Raw genomic sequence first — 27748 nt, forward strand, 5'->3', positions numbered from 1 at the left:
CCTTATTAGGTGTCACAACCACTTTAAGAGAAATGGCCTCAGCAGCCCCGCTCCGATATATTTATATTCATCAACGTATGTAAATCCTTTTCATGGAATGAGGCGACGTCTCTTCCTCCCGGGCTAGTTAATAATACCCCCAGATAATGAGAAATGAGAGCGGGGATCCTATATGTTAGCTACAGTCCGCTCCGCACCGCAGTCATCTATTCTAATAACATTCAAATGCATAAACCTGTGAATTGATGAACTCGGGATATTTACATGCCTCGCCTATACCAATGTATGTATTTCCTCCTCATCATCCATATTGAGTTTGCGGCAGTACAGGGGCTGCTGATCCAATTCCTGGATGATGAATTTAAGAGATGCTCCCAGGCTCTATAGCAAGACAAGACTGCCACCTGGTGGCCGAGGTGGGAACGGCACTGTGCGGCTCAACTGCAGAGAATTGGAGAAAGTGGAAGGTTAAATGTGCGGGGATAGGAGCAGGAATTTAACGTCCTTTCATCATTTTTCTACTTGATGTGAGACCTCTGGGCAGATTAGAAGTCTGACTAACAGCAGAGAGATGATGGATTCACTTGTCGCTCTCGCGGCTGATACTTGTCCTGCGGCGAATCGCTGGCGGGGAATACAGACAAAGGTGCGGGCAGCAAATTACAGAGAAATTACTGTGAAATTCAGCCACTTTTTACTTCCTTCGCCAGCTTGTGAAAGAGAAATCGTACCCAGAAAAATCTGTGAAATACAGGATAGCAAGATGTATGATCTGCTTCATTCATTTATATCATAATCAATTCTCATAACACCTGGCTACATATACTGGGGGGCACCTATACCTGGCTACCTATACTGGGGGCACTTATACCTGGCTAACTATACTGGGGCACCTATACCTGGCTAACCTATACTGGGGCACCTATACCTGGCTACATATACTGGGGGCACTTATACCTGGCTACCTATACTGGGGTACCTATACCTGGCTACCTATACTGGGGCACCTATACCTGGCTAACCTATACTGGGGTACCTATACCTGGCTACCTATACTGGTGGCACCTATACTTGGCTACCTATACTGGGGCACCTATACCTGGATACCTATACTGGGGCACTTATATCTGGGTACCTATACTGGGGCACTTATACCTGGCTAACCTATACTGGGGTACCTATACTTGGCTACCTATACTGGGGCACCTATACTTGGCTACCTATACTGGGGCACTTATACCTGGCTAACCTATACTGGGGTACCTATACTTGGCTACCTATACTGGGGCACCTATACTTGGCTACCTATACTGGGGCACCTATACCTGGCTACCTATACTCCGGGCACCTATACCTGGGTACCTATACTGGGGCACTTATACCTGGCTAACCTATACTGGGGTACCTATACTTGGCTACCTATACTGGGGCACCTATACTTGGCTACCTATACTGGGGCACTTATACCTGGCTAACCTATACTGGGGTACCTATACCTGGCTACCTATACTGGTGGCACCTATACCTGGCTACCTATACTGGGGCACCTATACCTGGCTACCTATACTGCGGGCACCTATACCTGGGTAACTATACTGGGGCACTTATACCTGGCTACCTATACTGTGGCACCTATACCTGGCTACCTATACTGGGGCACCTATACCTGGCTACCTATACTGCGGGCACCTATACCTGGGTAACTATACTGGGGCACTTATACCTGGCTACCTATACTGGGGCACCTATACCTGGATACCTATACTGGAGCACCTATACCTGGCTAACCTATACTGGGAGCACCTATACCTGGCTACCTATACTGGGGTACCTATACCTGGCTACCTATACTGGTGGCACCTATACCTGGCTACCTATACTGGGGGCACCTATACCTGGCTACCTATACTGGGGACACCTATACCTGACTGCCTATACTGTAAACACCTATACCTGGCTACTTATACTGGGGGGCACCTATACCTGAATACCTATACTGGGGGCATCTATACCTGGCTACATATACTGGGGGCACCTATACCTGGCTAACCTATACTGGGTAGGATATGGACCAGAGGCGCCAAAAAGAGTAAAAACAATACTAGGTTTAAAAGACTTGGGGGGAGCCGTACTCACCCCCTATCAACAGACCAAAAGCCAATAGAACCAACAATCTTTGGTCAAAAATTCAACAATTTATTGGTACTCCCAGGTGCTACGCGTTTCACGGGATTATCCCGCTTCCTCAGGCAATCATACAGGAGTACAAGCAGTTGGGGGTCTGGAACGCAGTGCAGCGCTGCACTGCGTTCCAGACCCCCAACTGCTTGTACTCCTGTATGATTGCCTGAGGAAGCGGGATAATCCCGTGAAACGCGTAGCACCTGGGAGTACCAATAAATTGTTGAATTTTTGACCAAAGATTGTTGGTTCTATTGGCTTTTGGTCTGTTGATAGGGGGTGAGTACGGCTCCCCCCAAGTCTTTTAAACCTAGTATTGTTTTTACTCTTTTTGGCGCCTCTGGTCCATATCCTACTCAGAATGCAGTCCACCGTTGGTGGCAAGGATTTTTCCTAATTTCTTCTACAGAGAGCGACATCTTATACCTGAGTGGGGTCAGGTCCTAATTCTCCCCACCCGCATATGGAGTGGTTGCCTAGGGGCAACCTATGTTTGTGAGTATAAATCTATTTTAATTAATTGTATCTCTCCTGCTTTGAAATACCACACCATTTGGGCTCTCGGTCTTTTGTTTTTGTCTCTGAAGTGCAACCTATACTGGGGTACCTATACCTGGCTACCTATACTGGGGCACCTATACCTGGCTACCTATACTGGGGCACCTATACCTGGATACCTATACTGGGGCACTTATACCTGGCTAACCTATACTGGGGTACCTATACTTGGCTACCTATACTGGGGCACCTATACTTGGCTACCTATACTGGGGCACTTATACCTGGCTAACCTATACTGGGGTACCTATACTTGGCTACCTATACTGGGGCACCTATACTTGGCTACCTATACTGGGGCACCTATACCTGGCTACCTATACTGGGGCACCTATACCTGGCTACCTATACTCCGGGCACCTATACCTGGGTACCTATACTGGGGCACTTATACCTGGCTAACCTATACTGGGGTACCTATACTTGGCTACCTATACTGGGGCACCTATACTTGGCTACCTATACTGGGGCACTTATACCTGGCTAACCTATACTGGGGTACCTATACCTGGCTACCTATACTGGTGGCACCTATACCTGGCTACCTATACTGGGGCACTTATACCTGGCTACCTATACTGCGGGCACCTATACCTGGGTAACTATACTGGGGCACTTATACCTGGCTACCTATACTGTGGCACCTATACCTGGCTACCTATACTGGGGCACCTATACCTGGCTACCTATACTGCGGGCACCTATACCTGGGTAACTATACTGGGGCACTTATACCTGGCTACCTATACTGGGGCACCTATACCTGGATACCTATACTGGAGCACCTATACCTAGCTAACCTATACTGGGAGCACCTATACCTGGCTACCTTTACTGGGGTACCTATACCTGGCTACCTATACTGGTGGCACCTATACCTGGCTACCTATACTGGGGACACCTATACCTGACTGCCTATACTGTAAACACCTATACCTGGCTACTTATACTGGGGGGCACCTATACCTGAATACCTATACTGGGGGCATCTATACCTGGCTACATATACTGGGGGCACCTATACCTGGCTACATATACTGGGGGCACCTATATCTGGCTACCTATACTGGGGGGCACCTATACCTGGCTACCTATACTGGGGGCACCTATACCTGGCTACATATACTGGGGGGCACCTACACCTGGCTACCTATACTGGGGGCACCTATACCTGGCTACTTATACTGGGGACACCTATCACTGACTACCTATACTGGGGACACCTATCACTGGCTACCTATACTGGGGGCACCTATACCTGGCTACCTATACTGGGGGCACCTATACCTGGCTAAATATACTGGGGGCACCTATACCTGGCTACATATACTGGGGGCATCTATACCTGGCTACATATACTGGGGGGCAACTATACCTGAATACCTATACTGGGGGCACCTATACCTGGCTACCTATACTGGGGGCAACTATACCTGGCTACATATACTGGGGGCACCTATACCTGGCTACCTATACTGGGGGCACCTATACCTGGCTACCTATACTGGGGGCACCTATACCTGGCTACATATACTGGGGGGCAACTATACCTGGCTACATATACTGGGGAGCTAAATACCACATCATAAATAACATTCTTGTGTCCATGGTCGGCGGAGCGCAATTTTCACACCCTCACCCGGTGCAATTCAACCTAGAACCTGCTTTGTGGCCTGACTAATGGTTCTGTCCATATTTCTGCTGGCAGCAATGCTGATGATAATGCTTTATCTCCACAGGTGGATCACACAATGATATTACAGAGTATTACAACACTCAGCCACTTAGCCTCACTTTGAACATAGATCTTCTAACATTTAGGTAATCGACTAAGGGTGCTCATACATTGCATGATTTTTCAGGCCAATCGACCTCACAACTCTGAACAGAATCGGTGCTGTAATATGGCTGCCCAATCAATTTTTTGATCTATTTCCAGGCAAAATCGCAAGTTGTATGATCTGCTTCATTCATTTATATCATCATCAATTCTCATAACACCTGGCTACATATACTGGGGGGCACCTATACCTGGCTAACCTATACTGGGGCACCTATACCTGGCTAACCTATACTGGGGTACCTATACCTGGCTACCTATACTGCGGGCACCTATACCTGGCTACCTATACTGGGGCACTTATACCTGGCTAACCTATACTGGGGTACCTATACCTGGCTACCTATACTGGGGCACCTATACCTGGCTACCTATACTGGGGCACCTATACCTGGATACCTATACTGGGGCACTTATACCTGGCTAACCTATACTGGGGTACCTATACCTGGCTACCTATACTGGGGCACCTATACCTGGATACCTATACTGGGGCACCTATACCTGGCTACCTATACTGGGGCACCTATACCTGGCTAACCTATACTGGGGTACCTATACCTGGCTACCTATACTGGGGGCACCTATACCTGGCTACCTATACTGGGGCACCTATACCTGGCTACCTATACCAGGGGCACCTATACCTGGCTACCTATACCAGGGGCACCTATACCTGGCTAACCTATACTGGGGGCATATATACCTGGCTATCTATCATGGGAGCATATATACCTGCCTACCTATACCAGGGGCACCTATACCTGGCTACCTATACTGGGGCACCTATACCTGGCTACCTATACTGCGGGCACCTATACCTGGGTACCTATACTGGGGCACTTATACCTGGCTAACATAAACTGGGGTACCTATACCTGGCTACCTATACTGGTGGCACCTATACCTGGCTAACCTATACTGGGGCACTTATACCTGGCTTCTTATACTGGGATACCTATACCTGGCTACCTATACTGGGGTACCTATACCTGGCTACATATACTGGGGGCACCTATACCTGGCTAACCTATACTGGGGCACTTATACCTGGCTTCTTATACTGGGGTACCTATACCTGGCTACCTATACTGGGGGCACCTATACCTGGCTACCTATACTGTAAACACCTATACCTGGCTACTTATACTGGGGTCACCTATACCTGAATACCTATACTGGGGGCATCTATACCTGGCTACATATACTGGGGGCACCTATACCTGGCTACATATACTGGGGGCACCTATATCTGGCTACATATACTAGGGGCATCTATACCTGGCTACATATACTGGGGGGCAACTATACCTGGCTACATATACTGGGGGGCAACTATACCTGGCCTCATATACTGGGGGGCAACTATATCTGGCTACCTATACTGGGGAGCTAAATACCACATCATAAATAACATTCTTGTGTCCATGGTCGGCGGAGCGCAATTTTTACACCCTCACCCGGTGCAATTCAACCTAGAACCTGCTTTGTGGCCTGACTAATGGTTCTGTCCATATTTCTGCTGGCAGCAATGCTGATGATAATGCTTTATCTCCACAGGTGGATCACACAATGATATGCAAATGACAGTCATTATAACAACTCTGGTAACATTATTGCCTACGTTGCACTATTATCCAGGGAAGGAGATCCAAGCATTCCTCCTCCGAGGCGGCCATATGCTCCGGATGATGGGGGGATGGTGACAATATGGAGTTTGCATCTAATGCTTCAGTTGTGATATCCGACTATTCCAACTTCAATGGCTTTCAGAGGAGACGTCTGATTCAGTTCAGATGAGAAGATGAGGGGCTTCCACCAAAAAGAAGAACCAAAGCTCTGATATCTGTGCTTACATCTCTCCGCTTGGTATTACAGAGTATTACAACACTCAGCCACTTAGCCTCACTTTGAACATAGATCTTCTAACATTTAGGTAATCAACTAAGGGTGCTCATACATTGCATGATTTTTCAGGCCAATCGACCTCACGACTCTGAACAGAATCGGTGCTGTAATATGGCTGCCCAATCAATTTTTTGATCTATTTCCAGGCAAAATCGGTCAAATGGGTGGATCGGGAATGGCGGAAAATCGCGGTGGCTAGGGCTCAATCGGTTACCCGACTGTAATGGCGTTCGATATTGCAACAACTGATGGATCCCCAGTCAGTGTCCCCCAAGTATACAAGTGTACCCCCATGCCCATGTTAAAGGCTCACCTATCCGCTGGCCCAACTCATGGCCTCCTCCGGTGTCCAGCATCACCGCCAATGCCTGTTCCACATGACACGGCCGCATGTTGTGACATCACCACATGAGAGAGAGTCAAGCAGTACAGGGTGTGTGGTCCAAAGGAGTCAAATGACCTTCCACAGGGAACAAAAAAACCAGATAGGGATGCCAGGAGCCCCAAATAGTGCAGTACATCAAACCTATGAGCAGCCAAATAGCAAAATGCATTATACTCATAAGTGTAGATTGCAAAAACTCACAACCACAGTGTAAACACCAGTCAGGAAAACCCGTCCTCACTCGAGCTCCTGCGGCTGGTCCCACTCCAGAAAAAACAGGGTCTGGGGGTACGGGACCCCACAACACTAACCCGCTCCCCAAGCAGTGGGGGCTGGTGTAGAAAACACTTGGAGGGAGGAGAAGCCCCCAAAAATGATAGATCGATAGATAGATAGATAGATAGATAGATAGATAGATAGATAGATAGATAGATAGATAGATATGAGAAGATGAAATAAAACTGGCTTACCTCTAAAATGAAGGGACAAGCCACAATAGGTAAACAAAATTATTAAATGGACAATCAGACACTCGGTAGATAGCGCATTTTGCGGATCACAGTCCGCTTCCTCAGATCAGTTAAAAAAGGGTCTTATGGAAAGCTGTGACTCTATAGAGGCGCTCCCAGCAGGATACACGCTTCTTTTAAGACAATTTTTTATTGATCTGAGGAAGCGGACTGTGAACCGCGAAATGCATTATGTACAGAGTGTCTGATTGTCCATTTAATAAAATTGTTTACATACTGTGGCTTGTCCCTTTGTTTTAGAGGTAAGCCAGTTTTCTTTATTTCTTATTTTTTATGTACCGGTATATGTCATTATTTTTGGGGGCACCTGCTCCCTCCAAGACTTAGTAGAGGGGTTCGCAGTGACTCCTAACATCAGAGAAGCCCAAGAGTTACACCAGCGGAGACTGAGAGGTGAGAGCACGGGTACAAAGGAACACATATACACTTGGGGAAGGCCCAGCAGGCAGTGGCGGCACTAGGACTACCGTATTTCCAATAGATTTCATTCTGAAATCTATTGAAAATTGTGTGGAGTGTGGGAGCACCCAATAGTTTTTAACATCAATTTATGTTAAGCACTATAGCTAGTGCTAAAACGCCGCAACCTCGCGGCAAAACGAGGGGTTTATACTCTCCAAATCCCCTCTGCTAACTGCGGGGAGCGTTTCCAGCTTGAGGCAAAGCTTAGGGCTGTAGCTCTGCCTCTTCGTGCGTCAATCCCCGCTGATTGCTGCCTCTCCCCGCCCCTCTCAATCTTCCTTCAATGAGAGGGGCGGGAAGAGGCGGAGATCCACGGGCAGATTGACGTGAATGGAGGCAGAGCTGCAGCTCATAGCTCTGCCTCTTCGTGCGTCAATCCCCGCTGATTGCTGCCTCTCCCCGCCCCTCTCAATCTTCCTTCAATGAGAGGGGCGGGAAGAGGCGGAGATCCACGGGCAGATTGACATGAATGGAGGCAGAGCTGCAGCTCATAGCTCTGCCTCCCCGGGCAGCAAAATCCACAGCCAAGAAAGCCGTGGATGTTTGCCCCGGGATTTGGGGGTATAAAGCCCTCGTTTTGCCGCAGGGATGTAGTGTTTTAGCTCTAGCTATAGTGCTTTATATAAATAGAATTTAGACTTGCTTCAGAGTCTCTTTAATCAGAGAGGGCTAATGGTCGATCTGGCCATACTATTTTAAAGGATACCCAAGGTGAGAGGTATACGGAGGCTGCCATATTTATTTCCTTTCAAGCAATACCAGTTGCCTGGCAGCCCTGCTGATCTTCTGGCATAAGTAGTGTCTGAATCAAAACCCTGGAACAAGCATATGGCTATTCCAGTAAAACCTGAGCCAGCTGAGTCAGAGCCCTGATCTGCTGCATGCTTGTTCAGGGGCTATGGCTAAAAATATTAGAGTCAGAGGATCAGTAGGATAGCCAGGAAACTGGCATTGTTTAAAAGGAAAAAATTATATGGCAGCCTCCAAATATCTTTCACCTCGGGCACCCTTTAAAGAGAAACCATAACCAAGAATTGCACTTCCTCCCAAATAGTAACTGATACCCCTTTTCCCATGAGAAATCTATTCCTTTTCTCAAATCAGGGGGCGCTGTATGACTGATATTGTGGTGAAACCCCTCCCACAGTGTGATGTCAGGACCATGGTTCTGACATCACACTGTGGGAGCCTTGTTGCATTGTGGGAAATAACAGCTGTTTCCAACTGCCAAACAAGCAAGCTGCATCTCCTTCCACTGACATCACCTGCCAGCAGTAAAAATGTCACCATGTAATAAATGTCAGAATGTAAATCAGGGAGAGGAAAGAATTTACAATGGGCAAACACTGACTAAATCATTTATACATAATTATGGTAAAAATTAAGCACTTTTTTTTATTACATAATGGCCCATATGCAATTCCCTTTTTCTCTCCATAGAATGGGGGCTGATTACAGGGTGGGATCGGGGTTAGGGGGGTGGCACAAACTGGATGACTGGATGCAGCGTGGTATTGAAGGGATGGTGGTGCAGATAGAATTGAGGCTGGTTAGAAAGTCTGGGAGGGGAAGCACATAGAATAGGGGCTGCACACAGTATTGCATTGAGAGGATGGCGGTGTTACACACAGAAAATGGCCGGACATAGGGTGGGATGGGGGGTTGGGATGCTGCATATAGAATAAGGGCTGCATACAGGGTGGGATGGCGGTGCTGCTGCACATGGAACAGGGGTCTTACACAGGGTGGGATTATCCCATGACCTGTGCTGTGAGTTGAAATGGTAGCTCCTCCTCCCCATGTGAAGTGATCCCGCCTCAGTATTTGAATTGCTAGCTCCTCCTCCCCATGTGAAGTGAACCTGGCTCAGCATTTGAATTGCTAGCTCCTCCTCCTCATGTGAAGTGACCCCAGCTCAGTATTTGAATTGCTAGCTCCTCCTCCTCATGTGAAGTGACCCCGGCTCAGCATACAAATTGCTAGCTCCTCCTCCCCTTGTGAAGTGATCCGGGCTCAGTATTTGAATTGCTAGCTCCTTCTCCCCATGTGAAGTGATCCCGGCTCAGTATATGAATTGCTAGCTCCTCCTCCCTATGTGAAGTGACCCCACCCCGGCTCAGTATTTGCATTGCTAGCTCCTCCTCCCCATGTGAAGTGAACCAGCGCCGTATTTGAATTGCTAGCTCCTCCTCCCTATGTGAAGTGATCCTGGCTCAGTATATAAAATTGCTAGCTCCTCCTCCCCATGTGAAGTGATCCTGGCTCAGTATATGAATTGCTAGCTCCTTCTCCCCCTGTGAAGTGAACCCAGCACCGTACTTCAGTCATTTCCATACGGATGATGTATTGGCGTTAATAATTCACTCCCCATTACACATTCCCTCTGTGTATTGTGTGATGATTGAGCGCGCCGCGGCGATTGATCCGGCAACACCAAAGACCGAGGCTTTTTACCAGAACTTTATCAGGAGCCCAGCTCGGAGGAGAGATAAGAAGGTCGGCGAGGATCAAAGCGATACAAACAAAAATTGAATTTCCAGACGGAAAGATCTCGCCGAGGGTGAGACGGGTGAGGAGTCGGGAAGGATCAGAGCCGACCGGAGCGGAAGAGAAATAATTAGAATGAAAGAAATGTGATTCAGCCCCAGAGGAGCCCTTGATTACCAGATGGGTGCTCATTAGCGAGATCTAATAGGAAGCCGGCGCTCTGATAAATCGCACTAAATCTGCTGTTATTCCGGGGAAACATATTTTCATGTTTACAGAGTGTTGCTGAAACGCGCCGGGCGTCTTAAAGTGGAAGTGGGAAATTTGTGTTTTGAGGCAGGGGAAGGGCAGGTCGTTAGGGTTAGGCGTCAGGTAGGTGGATTTTAAAGGGAACGTGAGGTGAGAGGGATATGGAGGCTGCCATATTTATTTATTTTTAAACAATTCCACTTGCCTGGCAATCTTCCTGATCCTGTGTCTTTAATACTTTTAGCCATTGTTAGTGATGCTCGGATGTACCCCGATCACGGATTCGAACGAATCATGGCGGGGATCCAAATCCGGCTATGCCGTGATCGTGGCTGGATTTGATGTGGGCTTCCATATTTGAGTCGGATTTTTGTTGTGATTGCCTCTAAGATTTGAGTTTAACGTTATTAGCAAAGCCCCCGTACAAGTCGCCACGGGTGTAACAATAGGGGATGGAGGGGTCGCAGCATGAGGGGAGGGCTTGGTGGCACGTCGGTGGGGAGGGGGGATGGTCCTCCCCTCCCTCACCTCGGGCTCTCCCCTCCAGCATTGAATAGTGTAGGTATGCAGGCGGCGGGGCTGCGGCAGATACATACCTTCCGTGCGCTCCAGCTCGGATGTTTCTCCCTCTAGTGTCTGATGCAACTTCCTGTATATACAGGAAGTCATGTCAGAAGGCAGCTAGAGAGAGGAACATCGGTGGAATGCACGGAAGGTATGTATCTGCCGCTGCCCCGCCGCCTGCATACACTTTATATAATGCTGAGGGGAAAGCAGAGGGGAGAGCCCGAGGTGAGGGAGGGGGGGACCATCTCCCCTCCCCACCGACGTGCCACCAAGCTCTCCCCTCATGCTGTGACCCCTCCAGCCCCCCCCAAAACAGCCCTGAGCGGGCCCCAGGGGGGAGGGGGCCCACTCATAATTTCTGCAGGGTGGCCCGGCGATTCCTAGTTACGCCCCTGCATGCCGCAATCCCCAGAATTGCATGGCTTATAAAGGTGATCAGTGGCTACAACTTAAAAAAAATTCAAAAAGACCTTATAGTTTTTGAGCAAATCTAATTTAAAGTTTCCAATGAAAAAGTATTTGTGATTAAATCCCGCCAAAACCTTCCGACTTTAGCGGTTAATAGCAAAGTCCCCTTACATGATATAAATACCAAATTTGCAGAACAGTGGGAACAAGGGGAAAATTGATTTTTTTTTTCCAAAAAGACTTTATAGTTTTTGAGATAATTGATTTTAAAGGTTCAAAGGAAATTTCAAAGGAAAATACTATACATGTAAATGCGGTAAATACATTAACTGTCAATACCACATTTAAATGTATATTATTTTCCTTTGAACTTTTAAAATCAATTATCTCCAAAACTATAAGGTCTTTTTGAAAAAAAAAAAAAATCCCTGGTCCCCACTGTTCTACTTAACCACCTTGGTGGTAATGACGAGCTCAGCTTGCCCATTACCGCCGCGGTGTATTGCTCAGGCCCTTGAGGGTCTTTCTGGCCCAAATTTTTGGAGGGGATGTAGCTAGCACTTGGCTAGCTACATCACCCCTCAGATCGCCGCCGGCCCGATTTGATCCCCCCCGATCGCCGCACTTTTTTGCTTACCCCCCGGGAGCCCGCACCGGCGCAGCCTCTCCATAGACTCCGGGGGTCGCTATGGCGGCGATCGGAACTGTGCATGACGACCTGACGTCCATGACGTCAGACATCATGTCCGATTGTCGCCATAGCAACGCCTGAAGTCTCAGCCATCGCGGGATCTCGGCCAGGTAAATATCGCCGGCGGCGAGCGGAGGGGAGGGGGGGACACAGTGCCGGGGGACTTAAGGGGAGAGAGTAGCTAGCCTAGTGCTAGCTACACTAAAAAATAGCCTTTAAAAAAAAAAAAAAAGCCACCCGCGGCCGTATGGCCGCACGAAATAGAACGCCAGGGTGGTTAACATAGCCTGCAAATTTGGTATTTGTATCATGTAAGGGGGCTTTGCTATTAACCACTAAAGTCGGCGGCTTTTCAGCTTATAATCACGGCTATTTTTTCTCGAGGACTGAATGCACAAAATAACGTCCGCACCCGTGATCAATTCCCTATCACAGATTCTGATCACGATGTCGGCCGAGCAACACTAGCCATAGCCCCTGAACAAGCATGCAGCAGATCAGGCGCTCTGACTCAGCTTTTACCGGATCAGCAATATGCTCGTTCCGGGGTTTTGACTTAGACACTACTTAGGTCAGAAGATCAACAGGATTGCCAGGAAACTGGAATTGCTTACAAGGAAATAAATATGGCAGCCTCCTCACCTGGAGTTCCCTTGACGGTCGTGCAACAAGAAGGGGAGTTTTAACCACTTGCCGACGGCTACACGCCGATGGGCGTGGCCGCGGCGGCAGCCCCAGGACCGCCTAACGCCGATTGGCGTAAAGTCCTGGGGCTTGCATTTGCAGGAGATCGCGCGTACGCTGCGCGCGCATCTAATACTTGGTGGGCGGAGCGGAGCTCCGCCTTCAGTCTCCAAGCGGCGATTGCCGCTTGGGAGACTGAAACGGCGAAACCGCCGCTTAACCTCCTTGCCGGTTATCCCGAGCTCAGCTCGGGGTAACCTGCGCAGGAGGATATCTCAGGCCCCGCTGGGCCGATTTGCATAATTTTTTTTTTGTTACAAGCAGCTAGCACTTTGCTAGCTGCTTGTAACTTTCGATCGCCACCGCTCGCCGCCGATCCGCCGCAATCCGCCGCGCCGAGTCGCTACCCCCCGCCCCAGAGCCCTGCGCTGCCTGGCCAATCAGTGCCAGGCAGCGTTGAGGGGCGGATCGGGATTCCCTATGACGTCCCGGCGTCCATGACGTCGGTGACGTCATCCCGCCCCGTCGCCATGGCGACCGGGGAAGCCCTGCAGGAAATCCCGTTCTCAACGGGATTCCCTGCATACTCTGATCGCCGAAGGCGATCGGAGTGGGTGGGGGGATGCCGCCGCTTAGCGGCTATCATGTAGCGAGCCCTTGGCTCGCTACATGATTTAAAAAAAAAAAATTTAAAAAATGTGCGGCGCTGCCTCCTTGCCGGATTTTTTAGACCGGCAAGGAGGTTAATTGCATTGTACAGCGCTGCGATCGGCAGCAGCGCTGCACTGGGGACAGACGTGTGACACGGCTGTCCCCCTGGAGGGCAAGAGAGCGATCGGCTCTCATAGGCTGAAGCCTATGACAGCCGATCGCCGTAATTGGCTGCCTGGGGGGTGGGAGGGATAGAGGGAATAAGATACATTAAAAAATACAGAAATTTAATTAAAAAAATAACGTAAATATTTATATAAAAAAAAAACAAACACTGCAGGGGCGATCAGACCCCTCCAATAGAGAGCTCTATTGGTGGGGACAAAAGGGGGGGGGGAATCATTTGTGTGCTGTGTTGTGCGGCCCTGCAGCTTGGCCTTAAAGCTGCAGTGGCCAATTTTGAACAAAATAGCCTGGTCACTAGGGGGGGTTTAAGCCCACGGTCCTCAAGAGGTTAAGGTTAGACGTAGGGAGGATGATCTAAGGTTGGGCACCGGGAGGGGTGATGGAGCAGAGTGCTCTGTACACACAGATAGGCACCCAGTATAACAAGTTGGAACTCTTCACTGAAGAAAAGCATGCAGAGATAAGACACACCACAACCACCAGGAAATGCTGCTTACTTAGAGCAGAGAGGAAGAGAGAGTGAATACAGGAAGTAACAATACCATAGAGATCATTGCAGCATAGTACAGACAGTGACATCTTGTGGTTGCTTTACTATACTGCAGTTCAGGTAGTTCTGTTGACACAGTTATACTGCCAACAGGGTTAAGGTTAGGCATCAATGGGGGGGGGGGGGGGTGTTAGCGTTAGGTATCGGCTTCACGGCTTGGTTGTGGTTAGGGTTAGGCATCCGCAGGAAGGGGGGCTAGGCAATGACAAAAGGATGGTTAGGGATAGGCATCGGAGGGGTGTGGGCTCTGTGTGAGAGTAGGGCTGTAGTAAAATATCAATAACATATACCAATATTTTACTGTCAGAATTACAACGGTGCCTGACGATTTTCATTGGTGTAATTTCAAGCTGCGTACATTTGTGAAAAAGCTCACGTAAAATTTACATCCCATTCAACATTATTAGCATCTCACTCTCTCTTTAGACTTCCAATTGAACGATACGAGTAGGGTGATGATGTGTGGTGAGTATAGAACAGGTCAGAGCTTTCCTTACATTGAGTAAAAGCATGGTCAGCTCAGCTTCTACTGTGAGTTTGGGCAATCTTTTAAAGGAAATGTCCAAGCAAAATAAAAAAATGAGTTTCACTTACCTGGGGATTCTCCCAGCCCCATGCAGCCATCCTGTGCCCTCGTAGTCACTCACTGCTGCTCCAGTCCCCCGCCACCAGCTAGTTCTGCATCTACCAGCCCCCTGCAGCCATCCTGTGCCCTCGTAGTCACTCACTGCTGCTCCAGTCCCCCGCTGGCAGCTTGGCGACCTCGGAGGTCGGGGGCCACATTGCGTACATTTTTACGCATTCCCGCTAGTGCAGGAACATTAATGCATACATTTTTACGCGTTAGTGGATCTATGCGTAAAAATTTACGCATTGAACCAGTAACGCGTAAAAATGCATGTGTTAATGTTCCTGCACTAGTGGGAATGCGTAAAAATGTACGCAATGCGTCCCGCCGACCTCCGAGGTCGCCAAGCTGCCAGCGGGGGACTGGAGCAGCAGTGAGTGACTACGAGGGCACAGGATGGCTGCATGGGGCTGGGAGAAGCCCCAGGTAAGTGAAAGTCATTTTTTTATTTTGCTTGGACATTTCCTTTAAAAAGAAAAAAAAGTGTCTAGAAAAGCAGAGTCGTTAAATGGTACTCCCAACCAAAGACAGGAGTCAAGAAAGAGTCGCAAGGGTTCGAGCTCTGTGAAGATAATTACTCATTCGGAGAAAGGTAAGCTTGTGGTCCAAGCAGAATACTGCTTCCACAGTTATGAAGGAAAAATATAATTGGAGTTTACTCTAAAGCTTGGCATACACAGGTCAATAATGGCCGTAATGATCGCATAGTGATCAATTCCTACAACAACGCACACTGGATTTCAGTTCTACTCCAATACTGATCGAACTGCTATCATACCGTACCATAACGCTCGATGCATTGCACGCTACCCATCAATCGCCCCCCCCTGCCCCAACCACCCACTGCGCCTCCCCTTCTCACTCATATGGAGATTTTCAAACATATCTGATCAATAGTAAACATTACTAACTAATGCAAATTGATTGTTTGCATGGAAAAAACTACAAAGGCTTAAAAAAAACAGAAGCTTTGCTACAAACAAATACAAAGTTGCATTTTGACATCAAGTCCACGTCTTGACCCGTCTGACCACCTCATTCTAGTGCAATCTATGCATAACTCTACATTGGCAAGAAAACTTACATATTGAGCAATAAAGAGGACGAAACTGGAGCAGCTTAACCTCCTTAGCAGTAACCCCGTGCTGGACACGGGGTAAGCCGCGCAGGAGGATTTCTCAGGCCCCGCTGGGCGGTGCCCCCCTCCCCCCCCCCCCCCCCCCGAGACCCGTGCGCTGCCTGGCCAATCAGTGCCAAGCAGCGCTGAGGGGTGGACCGGGACTCCCTCTGACATCACGACGTCGATGACGTCATCGCGCGTGTCGCCATGGCGATGGGGGAAGCCCTCATGGAAATCCCGTTCAGAACGGGATTTACGGATGGGCATACGCGCCGGCGGCGATCGGCGCATACGGGGGGACGCCGCAGGGAGGGGGGAAGCATGTAGCTAGCGCTAGGCTAGCTACATGCTAAAACAAAAGGGTTTTTTTAACCTTTTTTTTTTTTTCATCAGGCAATAACAATGGAGCAATAGCATATGTGGTCAGTAGAAGAGCCAGGAACCTCTGTTAACCTACTGACCACATATGCTATTGCTCCGTTGTTATTGCCTGATGAAGCGGGATCAAACCTGCGAAACGCGTTGCATATTTGGAGTTCATAAATAAAATCTATTGACTGTCTTTACTACAGTGGTTGTGTGTCTACTTGGAGGAGGTAAGTCCACCACTACCTCCTCTATTTACCAAGAATTTGGTCTTTAAGCTCATTGAGCTTCCTTTTATCCTTTTGGCGCCTCTGTTCTCCTGCGTAATATTGAGTCCACCCTGGGTGGGTGGAGGGTTGAACCCCCTTTTTCTCATCTACAGAGAGCGACTTCTTATTCCTGAGTGGGGTCAGGAAAATCTCCCCACCTGCCTTTACAGTGGTTGCCTAATGGTAACCCTGGTTTGTGAGTTGTGATAGGGTGTCAGTTGCCTTGCAAGAGAAGGTTGTGGATGGAATATATGTGTCACCTCGTTTGAGGTATTGGGTTAGATAAAGCTCCAGGAAAAAACTGCATGAGTAAAATAGGCTCTTTCAAGAGCCGGTTTAGGGTCCTGGAGTTGGCCAGGGGAGAGTGGGTGGGTTCCCTGGCCATCTGGCCCAGCCCGGGTTTTACACCTGTGCAGGGTGGAGCACAGGTGCTGTATAAAAGTCAGCCAGGCTGACCAGGAAGGAGCTCACTTGGTTCCTAAACTCTGGAGGGAACAGAGCTCTCACGCATGGAGGAAAAACTAATCTTTGCATGTCTAAATGTAAGTTGCCATTTGCTGGACTGTCTTATTGAGACCCTGTTTATGTGTAGTCAGTTAGGGACTAAAAGTGAGACAGGTAGTTGCTCAGCCGAGCAAGGTTTTGTTTTGCTGTTTGTATTTTCTGGCAACTGTTTATTTTCAAAAATAAACCAGGCAGGAGCCTGACTTTTACAAAATTGGAAGCCTGCTGTCTCGTCTATGAACTTTCCCATCCCCGTTGCTAGGGGAAACCGCTACAATTGGTGGAGGATGCGGGCAAGCGAGACAGCAAGTACTGCAGCCAAGTCTTAAAGGGGAAAGGCTCCAATTTTCAAACTTAAGAGGAGGCTGAAAAATTTTGATCCTCAGACATGGAGGACGTTCTCAAACAACTGTTGATCGCTAACGCAGCACAGCAACAGGCTAATGCAGGCCAGAGAGAGACCAACGCCCAGTTGTTGCAGTCGGTCGCAGCACAGCAACAGGCTAATGAAGCCCAGCAAGAGGCTAACCGACTGTTGGCCGCACAACTATCTGACGTGGCCACAGCTGTGGAAGAGGATCGTAAAACCCTTACAGAGGTGGTGCAGCAGTTGGCACAACGCACTAGGGAGGGGAACCCGGATTCTCGCAGTAACACGGGATCCATTCGAGCCAGCCACTTTCTTCAAAAGATGACACCACACGATGATGTGGAGGCCTTCCTCCATACCTTTGAACGGACTGCAGAGAGGGAGGCCTGGCCTACAGCTGAGTGGGCCGGACTGATGGCGCCTTTCCTAAGTGGGGACTCTCAGAAAGCATACTTTGACTTGGCCCCAGAGGATGCTAAAAGTTATGAGAAACTAAAAGCAGAGATACTTCGCCGACTGGGCGTCACTCCCGCTGTACGGGCCCAGCGTGTGCATAAGTGGACTTACCGCCCTGAAGTGTCACCACGATCACAGATGCATGACCTGGTTTATCTGGTGAAAAAGTGGTTACAGCCCGAGACCCTTACACCTGCCCAGATCGTGGAGAGGGTCACTATGGATCAGTTCCTCAGATCTCTGCCTCCTAAACTGCGTAAGTGGGTGAGCCATGCCGATCCAACGTCAGCCAACGACCTGGTCGAGATGATTGAGCGCTTCATTGCTGCGGAGGATTTCCTAGCCTGGTCTCCAGCAAAGGAGGCTACCCTGCAGAGGCGAGTCCCTCACCTAGCTGGTGGAAGGAGGGCTGCTCCCCGGGAACCCGGAGGTGACAGACAGTATGGTGAGAAACCCAAAGATGAAATTAAAGGCAGTACAAACTTTCCCTCGGGAGTACGCAACCTCATACAGTGTTGGAGATGCAATGAATGGGGTCATATTGCGGCTCGGTGTCCCTTACCTGCGGAGGCTATGGAGTGTGACTACGCTCGAAAGATGTCCCTCTTCGCCCGGCCGGTATGTACTGTTGATACTGACTTACACATGTCAGTTGTGAAAATTAATGGAAGATTTGTTCATGCGTTGCTAGATTCAGGCAGTTTAGTGACTCTAGTGCATGCTAAACTGGTGAACTCTGATCAGCTTAATGAACCCTGCATTGGGGTCATTTGCATACATGGTGACTCTAAAAGTTATCCCACTGCTTTTGTGACTTTTGAAACTGATTGTGGAACTGTTTGCCATGAGGTGGGTGTGTCCTCAGTGCTGTTGCATAGCGTAATTCTGGGAAGAGACTTTCCACATTTCTGGGAATTATGGAGGGGTAAAGAACCCCGAACTTCATCTCCTAACAAGGACTCAGAGAACTGTACCCCTGAAAATGAGGTACCCAGGGAGATTTTGAGTAATCTGGGTGCCAATGGCAATGAAGCTGATATTTCTCCCTTGACTGTGTTTGCAGGTGAACCCGAAGTTCCTCTGGAGCCTTCCATAGAGCCTGCGATGCGGGATTTGGAGGTCTCCAGAGATAACTTTGGGACAGCCCAGCTGAGGGATCCCACCCTGACTAGGGCCTGGGAAAATGTCATTATGATTGATGGTACACCTCAGGGGTCTGAGACGGAAAATGCATTTCCTCATTTTGTGGTGGTAAATGACCTATTGTACCGAATGAACCAGGTGAGAGAAAGCCTGGTCGAGCAGTTGGTAGTGCCCCAACCCTTTCGCAAAACGGTGTTAGACCTAGCTCATAAGCATGTCCTGGGGGGTCACCTCGGGGCCGAGAAGACTCAGCAACGGGTCTTACAGAGGTTCTATTGGCCAGGTATCTTTGCCGATGTAAAGAGATTTTGTGAATCTTGCCCAGACTGCCAATTGACGGCCCCGATGGCTCACTTCCGAGGCCCTCTGGTTCCCTTGCCTATTATTGATATACCTTTTGAGCGGATGGCAATGGATCTGGTTGGGCCCCTTGGTAAGTCAGCCAGGGGTCACCAATACATTCTTGTGATCTTAGATTACGCTACACGCTACCCTGAGGCAATACCGTTAAGAAACATGGCCTCTAAGACCATTGCAAAAGAGTTAATGCATGTGTTCTCCCGCACTGGTATACCAAAGGAGATCCTCACGGATCAGGGAACCCCCTTTATGTCAAAAATCATGAAGGAGTTGTGCAGACTTCTGGGAATAAAGCAGCTCCGCACATCGGTCTACCATCCACAGACCGATGGGCTGGTGGAGCGATTTAACAAGACTCTAAAAGGGATGTTAAAGAAAGTTGTAGAAAAAGATGGTAGAGATTGGGACTGTCTTCTACCATATCTCATGTTTGCGGTTAGAGAAGTTCCCCAGTCCTCTACGGGGTTTTCTCCGTTTGAACTAGTGTACGGGAGACGTCCTCGGGGACTTCTTGACATTGCGAAAGAATCGTGGGAACAAGAATCCACTCCCCACAAGAGCGTAATTGAACACGTATCTAGCATGCAAGATAGGATCTCTGCTGTTATGCCAGTCGTTCGGGAACACATGCAACGAGCACAAGAAGCCCAAAGTCGGGTTTACAACCGATCAGCCAAGGTGAGGTCTTTCAACCCTGGGGATCGTGTGTTGGTCTTGATTCCCACTGTGGAAAGCAAATTCTTGGCAAAGTGGCAGGGGCCGTATGAAATTCGTGAGAAAGTGAGTGAAGTTAACTATAAAGTTTACCAGCCAGATAAACGAAAGAAAGAGCAAATTTACCATGTCAATCTGATAAAGCCGTGGAAAGATAGAGAGGTTATGTCAGCCACTGTGCAGGTGCATTCCACCATCCAGGAGGGGGTGCGAGAGGTAAAAATTGCAGATTCACTGTCCAGCGTCCAAAAGCAGGAGGTCAGAGAATTTTTACAAAGGAATGCCGATGTGTTTTCAGAGTTACCAGGTTGTACCTCCATTATCAAACATGACATTATTACGGATGACAAAGTTCGCGTTCGCCTAAAGCCCTATAGAATTCCAGAAGCTCGCAGGCAGGCTGTAAAAAAAGAGGTTGAAAAAATGCTAGAATTGGGAGTCATTGAAAGGTCTACGAGTGAGTGGAGTAGCCCCATTGTTTTAGTCCCAAAACCAGATGGGTCCCTGAGATTTTGTAATGATTTCCGTAAGTTAAATGCAGTGTCAAAATTCGATGCCTACCCGATGCCGAGAATTGATGAGCTGACTGAGAGATTAGGACCAGCAAGATATATTACAACTCTGGATCTTACTAGGGGTTACTGGCAGGTCCCGTTAACAAATAAAGCTAGAGAGAAGACTGCGTTCTCCACCCCTTATGGCCTATTCCAGTATATACGCATGCCCTTTGGATTGCAGGGAGCCCCTGCAACATTTCAGCGTATGATGGATGAGATATTACGCCCACATCAGCATTTTGCAGCAGCATATTTGGATGATGTGGTCGTGTTTAGCATGGACTGGGAAAGTCATCTCCATAAACTTCAGGCGGTGGTAAATTCAATAAGACAGGCAGGGTTAACCGCCAACCCAAAGAAATGCACGATAGGATTAGAGGAGGCCCGTTACCTTGGACACATAATTGGGCGGGGTCTCATAAAGCCACAGCTAAACAAAGTGGAAGCTATCAAAGACTGGCCTAGGCCAACCACAAAAAAACAGGTGAGGACCTTTCTTGGCATGATAGGGTACTATCGGAAGTTTATCCCGAATTTTGCCACTACAGCAGCCCCATTAACAGACTTAACAAAAGGGAAGGAGTCAGTAATGGGGAAATGGAATCCTGAAGCGGAAAGAGCATTTCAAGAGCTGAAATTAGCTCTTTGTAATCAACCGGTGTTAATCGCCCCAAATTTTAAAAGCCAGTTTATAGTGCAAACGGATGCTTCAAGTGTGGGCTTGGGGGCGGTCCTGTCACAGTTGGTCAGAGGTGAGGAGCACCCAGTGGTTTATTTGAGCCGAAAGTTGACACCTGCTGAGAAGAACTATAGCATCGTGGAGCGAGAGTGTTTGGCGATTAAATGGGCACTGGAATCTCTACGATACTATCTGTTAGGGCGGAAGTTCAGGCTCATCACTGATCACTCACCCCTGACCTGGATGTCCCAGGCCAAAGAAAGAAATGCTAGGGTTACCAGATGGTTCCTATCCCTTCAGAATTTCACTTTCATCATTGAACATCGTGCAGGGAAATTGCAAGGTAATGCGGATGCCTTATCAAGGACACACTGTATGGTCGCAAACAGTGTCCGACCCCACGGGTTCAAACAGAGGGGGGGGATATGTGATAGGGTGTCAGTTGCCTTGCAAGAGAAGGTTGTGGATGGAATATATGTGTCACCTCGTTTGAGGTATTGGGTTAGATAAAGCTCCAGGAAAAAAAAAAAAAAAAAAAAACTGCATGAGTAAAATAGGCTCTTTCAAGAGCCGGTTTAGGGTCCTGGAGTTGGCCAGGGGAGAGTGGGTGGGTTCCCTGGCCATCTGGCCCAGCCCGGGTTTTACACCTGTGCAGGGTGGAGCACAGGTGCTGTATAAAAGTCAGCCAGGCTGACCAGGAAGGAGCTCACTTGGTTCCTAAACTCTGGAGGGAACAGAGCTCTCACGCATGGAGGAAAAACTAATCTTTGCATGTCTAAATGTAAGTTGCCATTTGCTGGACTGTCTTATTGAAACCCTGTTTATGTGTAGTCAGTTAGGGACTAAAAGTGAGACAGGTAGTTGCTCAGCCGAGCAAGGTTTTGTTTTGCTGTTTGTATTTTCTGGCAACTGTTTATTTTCAAAAATAAACCAGGCAGGAGCCTGACTTAATTGGAAGCCTGCTGTCTCGTCTATGAACTTTCCCATCCCCGTTGCTAGGGGAAACCGCTACAGAGTATTAATATTTACTCTATCTAGTAACCATTTACCAGTACATATTACACTATTGGGGCTCTTGGTGTTCCTTGTTTTTATGTAGTCAAATGGTGGCTTAAATGCTGAAACCCAAAGATCTGCCCTTTTTTTGTTTCTTTGGTTCGAACTTGAATGTGGCCCAAACTCAAATGCCAACTTGATAACTTGGTGACTGAGCACTTCAGAGGGAGACGAGCGCTCCCTCCCCCCGCTCAGAATATCTGCGCCTTCCACAAGTAATAAAACGTTTGGCGAGGAGTGAAAAAGGAACATATTTGGATTTGCAGAGTAATTATTTACAATGAAAATAAAGTCATGATCATGAATGCATTATTTGCCGGCGAGAGCGCCATTTTCCCGTCTTTGCGTTCGGCCGCCTCCGCTCTCTCATTAGGTAGAAATGTTATTTTGATTGGGGAGTTTTTCAAGTGATGACAGGAGTGGAGGGCGCAGGAAGTGCCACGCGCTGCCAGACGTTCATCAGAGGTTTACGACTAATTAAATCCCATTCAGGGGAACGAGAAAATAAGAACAGAGGAACGCGTCTTCTTCCCAGCGAACGCTGAAATAATGAGAGACGTAAAGGCCTTCAAAGCCGACGATTCACCCGGCGACCGGCTGCCCGAGACAGGAAACCACACCTGCAAACGCAAAGACCTTCAAAGCTGACGCTTTACCCGGCGACCGGCTGCCCGAGACAGGAAACCACACCTGCAAACGCAAAGACCTTCAAAGCTGACGCTTCACCCGGCGACCGGCTGCCCGAGACAGGAACCGACACCTGCAAGCGCAAAGACCTTCAAAGCTGACGCTTCACCCGGCGACCGGCTGCCCGAGACAGGAAACCACACCTGCAAACGCAAAGACCTTCAAAGCTGACGCTTCACCCGGCGACCGGCTGCCCGAGACAGGAAACCACACCTGCAAGCGCAAAGACCTTCAAAGCTGACGCTTCACCCGGCGACCGGCTGCCCGAGACAGGAAACCACACCTGCAAACGCAAAGACCTTCAAAGCTGACGCTTCACCCGGCGACCGGCTGCCCGAGACAGGAAACCACACCTGCAAACGCAAAGACCTTCAAAGCTGACGCTTCACCCGGCGACCGGCTGCCCGAGACAGGAAACCACACCTGCAAGCACAAAGACCTTCAAAGCTGACGCTTCACCCGGCGACCGGCTGCCCGAGACAGGAACCGACACCTGCAAACGCAAAGACCTTCAAAGCTGACGCTTCACCCGGCGACCGGCTGCCCGAGACAGGAAACCACACCTGCAAACGCAAAGACCTTCAAAGCAGATGCTTCACCCGGCGACCGGCTGCCCGAGACAGGAAACCACACCTGCAAGCGCAAAGACCTTCAAAGCTGACGCTTCACCCGGCGACCGGCTGCCCGAGACAGGAACCGACACCTGCAAACGCAAAGACCTTCAAAGCTGACGCTTCACCCGGCGACCGGCTGCCCGAGACAGGAAACCACACCTGCAAACGCAAAGACCTTCAAAGCAGATGCTTCACCCGGCGACCGGCTGCCCGAGACAGGAAACCACACCTGCAAACGCAAAGACCTTCAAAGCTGACGCTTCACCCGGCGACCGGCTGCCCGAGACAGGAACCGACACCTGCAAACGCAAAGACCTTCAAAGCTGACGCTTCACCCGGCGACCGGCTGCCCGAGACAGGAAACCACACCTGCAAACGCAAAGACCTTCAAAGCTGACGCTTCACCCGGCGACCGGCTGCCCGAGACAGGAAACCACACCTGCAAGCGCAAAGAACGTCAAAGCCGACGCTTCACACGGCGACCGGCTGCCCAAGGTGGGAAACCACACCTGCAAACGCAAAGACCTTCAAAGCCGACGCTTCACCCGGCGACCGGCTGCCCAAGACAGGAAACGACACCTGCAAGCGCAAAGACCTTTAAAGCCGACGCTTCACCCGGTGACCGGCTGCCTGAGACGGGAAACCACACCTGGCTGCAAGCGCAAAGACCTTCAAAACCGATGCTTCACCTGGCGACCGGCTGTCCGAGACGGGAAACCACACCTGCAAACCCAAAGACCTTCAAAGCTGACGCTTCACCTGGCGACCGGCTGCCCAAGGTGGGAAACCACACCTGGCTGCAAGCGCAAAGACCTTCAAAACCAACGCTTCACCCGGCGACCGGCTGCCCGAGACGGGAAACCACACCTCCAAACGCAAAGACCTTTAAAGCCAACGCTTCACCCGGGGACCGGCCTTTCGAGACGGGAAAGGACACCTACAAACACAAAGACCTGCAGGCTGGTTTCACACAGCAAACTGGCGGCAGCGATGGGGTTTGTTGCGCCTGCCGCTCCGCATTGCACAGCCAGAAACAGGCCTTCAAGGAACACCGCGTAAGAACACCACGTTCCCTGTCTGGCCACTAGCCAAGCAGGAAATGATGCGCACTTGCCATCACTTCATGCTTCAGGTACGGTATGCGAAAGGGCATGGAATACGCTTCCACGCATGTGCGCAGCAACGGCACAACGCCAACATTTTTAAAATCCCTGCATCGCCATAGAGTAACATGACTTCTGGTCCGACACAAAGCGACGCAAGGACATGCGCTAACGTAGTTTTGACCTAGCGTCAGGGATGCGGCGAAAACATCACTTCCGTGCAGTAAAAATGCTGCACTGCCCTGGGGTGAAAGGGCCCTCAAAGCTGATGCTCCACCCTGCAACCGGCCGTCCGGGACCGGGACAGGAAACACCTACAAACGCAAAGACCGTCAAAGCCAACACTTCACCTGGCGACCGAACATCTGAGATAGGAAACGACACCTACAAATGCAAAGACTGTCAAAGCCGACACTTCACCTGGCGACCGAACATCGGAGACAGGAAACACCTACAAATGCAAAGACTGTCAAAGCCCACACTTAACCTGGCGACCGAACATCTGAGATAGGAAACGACACCTACAAACGTAAAAACTGTCAAAGCCAACACTTCACCTGGCGACCGGACATCTGAGACAGGAAACGACACCTACAAATGCAAAGACCGTCAAAGCCCACACTTCACCTGGCGACCGGACATCTGAGACAGGAAACGACACCTACAAACGTAAAAACTGTCAAAGCCCACACTTCACCTGGCGACCGGACATCTGAGTCAGGAAACGACACCTACAAATGCAAAGACTGTCAAAGCCGACACTTCACCTGGCGACCGGACATCTGAGACAGGAAACGACACCTACAAATGCAAAGACTGTCAAAGCCCACACTTAACCTGGCGACCGGACATCTGAGATAGGAAACGACACCTACAAACGTAAAAACTGTCAAAGCCAACACTTCACCTGGCGACCGGACATCTGAGACAGGAAACGACACCTACAAATGCAAAGACCGTCAAAGCCCACACTTCACCTGGCGACCGGACATCTGAGACAGGAAACGACACCTACAAACGTAAAAACTGTCAAAGCCCACACTTCACCTGGCGACCGGACATCTGAGTCAGGAAACGACACCTACAAATGCAAAGACTGTCAAAGCCCACACTTCACCTGGCGACCGGACATCTGAGACAGGAAACGACACCTACAAACGTAAAAACTGTCAAAGCCGACACTTCACCTGGCGACCGGACATCTGAGTCAGGAAACGACACCTACAAATGCAAAGACTGTCAAAGCCGACACTTCACCTGGCGACCGGACATCTGAGACAGGAAACGACACCTACAAATGCAAAGACTGTCAAAGCCGACACTTCACCTGGCGACCGGACATCTGAGTCAGGAAACGACACCTACAAATGCAAAGACTGTCAAAGCCGACACTTCACCTGGCGACCGGACATCTGAGTCAGGAAACGACACCTACAAATGCAAAGACTGTCAAAGCCCACACTTAACCTGGCGACCGGACATCTGAGATAGGAAACGACACCTACAAATGCAAAGACCGTCAAAGCCCACACTTCACCTGGCGACCGAACATCGGAGACAGGAAACGACACCTACAAATGCAAAGACCGTCAAAGCCGACACTTCACCTGGCGACCGAACATCGGAGACAGGAAACGACACCTACAAATGCAAAGACCGTCAAAGCCCACACTTCACCTGGCGACCGGACATCTGAGATAGGAAACGACACCTACAAATGCAAAGACTGTCAAAGCCCACACTTAACCTGGCGACCGAACATCGGAGATAGGAAACGACACCTACAAATGCAAAGACCGTCAAAGCCCACACTTCACCTGGCGACCGAACATCGGAGACAGGAAACGACACCTACAAATGCAAAGACCGTCAAAGCCCACACTTCACCTGGCGACCGGACATCTGAGATAGGAAACGACACCTACAAATGCAAAGACCGTCAAAGCCCACACTTCACCTGGCGATCGGACATCTGAGATAGGAAACGACACCTACAAATGCAAAGACTGTCAAAGCCAACACTTAACCTGGCGACCGAACATCTGAGTCAGGAAACACCTACAAATGCAAAGACTGTCAAAGCCGACACTTAACCTGGCGACCGGACATCTGAGATAGGAAACCACACCTACAAATGCAAAGACTGTCAAAGCCGACACTTCACCTGGCGACCGAACATCTGAGACAGGAAACGACACCTACAAATGCAAAGACTGTCAAAGCCAACACTTCACCTGGCGACCGAACATCTGAGACAGGAAACACCTACAAACGCAAAGACTGTCAAAGCCGACACTTCACCTGGTGACCGAACATCTGAGTCAGGAAACGACACCTATAAACGCAAAGACCGTCAAAGCCGACACTTCACCTGGCGACCGAACATCTGAGACAGGAAACACCTACAAACGCAAAGACTGTCAAAGCCGACACTTCACCTGGCGACCGGACATCTGAGTCAGGAAACGACACCTATAAACGCAAAGACTGTCAAAGCCGACACTTCACCTGGCGACCGGACATCGGAGACAGGAAACGACACCTACAAATGCAAAGACTGTCAAAGCCAACACTTCACCTGGCGACCGGACATCTGAGACAGGAAACGACACCTACAAATGCAAAGACTGTCAAAGCCAACACTTCACCTGGCGACCGGACATCTGAGACAGGAAACGACACCTATAAACGCAAAGACTGTCAAAGCCAACACTTCACCTGGCGACCGAACATCGGAGACAGGAAACACCTACAAACGCAAAGACTGTCAAAGCCGACACTTCAC

General features: G+C 49.4%; 1 long non-coding RNA gene across 3 annotated transcripts in view; it reads right to left on the minus strand.

The window, feature by feature from the left end:
- Positions 1-27748, minus strand: part of LOC137528599 (uncharacterized) — a 282718-nt gene that overhangs the window by 80603 nt on the left and 174367 nt on the right. The window contains exons 4-5 of one of the 3 annotated variants that reach the window (XR_011023435.1): positions 6204-6391; positions 675-741 (exon numbers count right to left, since the gene is read on the minus strand). The exons of 1 other annotated variant lie outside the window; for it this stretch is intronic. This is a non-coding gene — a long non-coding RNA (uncharacterized lncRNA). Of the gene's footprint in view, positions 1-674; positions 742-6203; positions 6392-27748 lie in introns of those variants that run through there. One more of the 3 variants, XR_011023434.1, reaches the window with a different exon arrangement.

This window comes from Hyperolius riggenbachi, chromosome 8 (assembly GCF_040937935.1).
Source record: "Hyperolius riggenbachi isolate aHypRig1 chromosome 8, aHypRig1.pri, whole genome shotgun sequence".
Lineage (NCBI taxonomy): Eukaryota > Metazoa > Chordata > Amphibia > Anura > Hyperoliidae > Hyperolius > Hyperolius riggenbachi.